The 2,672-nt window shown below is 36.5% G+C and overlaps 1 long non-coding RNA gene across 2 annotated transcripts; it reads right to left on the bottom strand.

The window, feature by feature from the left end:
* Positions 1-214: 214 nt before the first annotated feature.
* Positions 215-1,124, bottom strand: LOC128282612 (uncharacterized). 2 transcript variants are annotated; one of them, XR_008272943.1, is made up of 3 exons: positions 964-1,124; positions 599-704; positions 215-509 (listed from the first exon to the last, which is right to left on the bottom strand). It is a non-coding gene; the product is annotated as an uncharacterized LOC128282612 (long non-coding RNA). The 2 variants fall into 2 exon arrangements; XR_008272942.1 differs by having other exon boundaries at positions 599-716; positions 964-1,123.
* Positions 1,125-2,672: the final 1,548 nt, after the last annotated feature.

The following is a 2,672-nucleotide window of genomic DNA, read 5'->3' as shown; positions in this document are numbered from 1 at the left end:
TGTGAAGTTTGATTTGCATCTTCTCGTATTTGATGATGTTTTACTCTTTATTTATTTTCATAGAATGCTCTGCTCCACAACTGAAGAGATGCAAGCATAACTGCAACTCTTTTTTGGTAATTACGATAGCGCAAATAGCTCAAAATAATCTCCAAAAAAACACAGAAGCAGCCAAGAATAATCACAAAGCATCAATCACACGAGACACGCCAGATTTTTACGTGAAAAAACCCCTTTAAATCAAAGGGTAAAAATCACGGGACTTGAGAGTCCACTAAAAAATTTCACTATAATATAAAAGTGTGACTACATGATCACAATAAATACATAACTCTACCTTAGCTATCATCAAGAAGTGATTATTCCAAAACATAATGGAGAAAGTTAGGAGAAATTCCAACAATAGAGACAGACTTTGAAGCCGACGATCCACAAGCTACAGCAATTGGTAACTAATCCGATCATGCAAAACTAACAAACACGAGTCTTGTAGTCACTGTCATAAGTGTCTGCAAACAAAGATTCAAAGTGTAAATAGCTATACAGTATTAGAGGCATGGTATGAAAGACAAAATTTTTTGGTACAATGGACAGGTACCCATGTAAAGCTCATCCAATCAAAAGCCTACGAAATTAGGAGTTGAATCAGCTCAACTCTTTTGCTTGAGAAAAGGTCTGCATTCCCCCAAGGAGTCCTGCTTGTTCTGGTCAAAGGGCTGGCATTAATTGTTAACTAATCAAAACGATGTGAAACCGAAGAAGTTTATCTAAGTTTTCCTGATTAGAAAATTAGGAATAAGAGAGCTTATCTAAGTTTCCCTAATTAGCAAATTCTAAAGGTTACAAATAAATTCAGATGCATTTGCAAATTCTCATATGCCTCAGACATCCTCTTCATCGGATTTTAGCCAAATTCCTCTTAATAACAAATAAATTCAGGTGCATTTCCTAATTATAATATACCTGCGACAGGCTAAACTAACACCAATCATCTTTTGTTCTTCATCAGTTTTGCATCATTTGGTTGGAAAGGCTGTTTTGTCATATTTGACGGAAGAACAACTGCAAGAACAAAATATGAAGGTGTGTTATAAAAGTTGCATCATAATCTCTCAACTTTCACATGTCAAAATAGCAATATATAAGATATGCATGCGTAGGTCAGTATCAGAGGAGCAATGCAATTCCTTCGTCAGTGCCAAGTATAACACATACACAGCGGCAAGGCATTGCCGGCTAGACAATAACATCAATAATATTGATTCTCACTTCCATTCATAAACTTTTTAGTCCTACAATTTACAGGCCAGAGAAAAGCAAAATCCATACATAGATTCAATATGCCGGTATTTCCAAGAGCAGGAATTAATGGTTAGAACCTTGGAATGAATAATAAATAATAGGGTAAAACAAAAATTTTGTTGTTTTTTTGGTGCTTCACTTGACTTAGGTATGCAGAAACCATTACAAAAATTAATTATTCTATTTTTCAGTGAATATTAAAATAACTCGTATTTTAAAATAATAATATTCCTGACCCAGCTAAGGGACCATATATTTTGTTTTTCTAGTTATAGAATAGGACTATAATTGTAAAAAAAGATCATAAATAAAATAAAATTTTTATGGGATATAATGATCCACTATTTCATTCATCAATTATTGTTTCACTTGTGTCTGAACCATCAACAGACTATTATCCCCTAATAGCAGCATAAGGTACGTGGGTACGTAATTTTGGACCACTCAGGTCCTTTATCCCTTTTGCACCGTTCTTCCATCATTGGACACCCCACGATATTCAACTCCAAAAGCGAAGAAAGCATGTTGTTTCCCGGAAGAGTCTTGAGGTTTGGGCAATTTGCGATAGTCAAGCGCTGGAGAGAAGTGAGGTTGTGAAAGCCATTGGACGATAGGCTCTCCAGTTTTGGGAAATCCGAGATGCAGAGATAGGTGAGAGAGGAGGGCAGTGTGACTCCTATCTCCTCTTGAGGAAATGATACTGCATCTGGACACCCATTTGATAATATGTCGAGAGATTTAAGACAAGTGAGTGTACGCAAATCCCTCTCAAGTATTGCCTTCCAGATATTGGGTCCACCAATTCTAAGCGAAGTGAGGTGGGTAGGAATTCCCTCTTCCAGGATGGATGTCACATTTGGACAATCCCTTATTTCTAATTTTTTTAGAGCGTTGAGACTGTGCATATTCCCAGGCAAAGCTTAGAGACGTCTACAAGAGTAAAGGCGGAGCACTTCAAGGTTTGTGGTGGGCAAACCACTCTCTCCTAAGGAAATCAAATTTGAACAATTATTTATCCATATGTGCTTGCAATGCTTGAGCTTGTTCAATGCTTGAGGTAAACCCTTAAGCATATCACATCCATAGATTTCAATAGATTCAAGAGAAGAGTTATCTTGAATTTCTTGGGATATGGACTCTAGCTTTGGACACTTTTTTATTCTAAGTGTTTTCAGTGTGGAGGGCAACTCACTTCTATTTATTCTCTTCAGAGATTTACAACTGTAAATTTGCAACTCCTGCAGAACACATGCATTGTTGGAGTCAACGTCCTCTCCTTCATCCAACAACAAACATTGCAAATTGTTACAATTATTAATGCTTAGCACTTTCATATTCTAAGGCAATTTGCTCCTTACAACAGAAATCAA

The sequence above is a fragment of the Gossypium arboreum genome, chromosome 10 (assembly GCF_025698485.1).
Source record: "Gossypium arboreum isolate Shixiya-1 chromosome 10, ASM2569848v2, whole genome shotgun sequence".
Taxonomy (NCBI): domain Eukaryota; kingdom Viridiplantae; phylum Streptophyta; class Magnoliopsida; order Malvales; family Malvaceae; genus Gossypium; species Gossypium arboreum.
The sequence above is the reverse complement of the archived record's forward strand: the minus strand, read 5'-3'. Positions and strand labels throughout refer to the sequence as shown.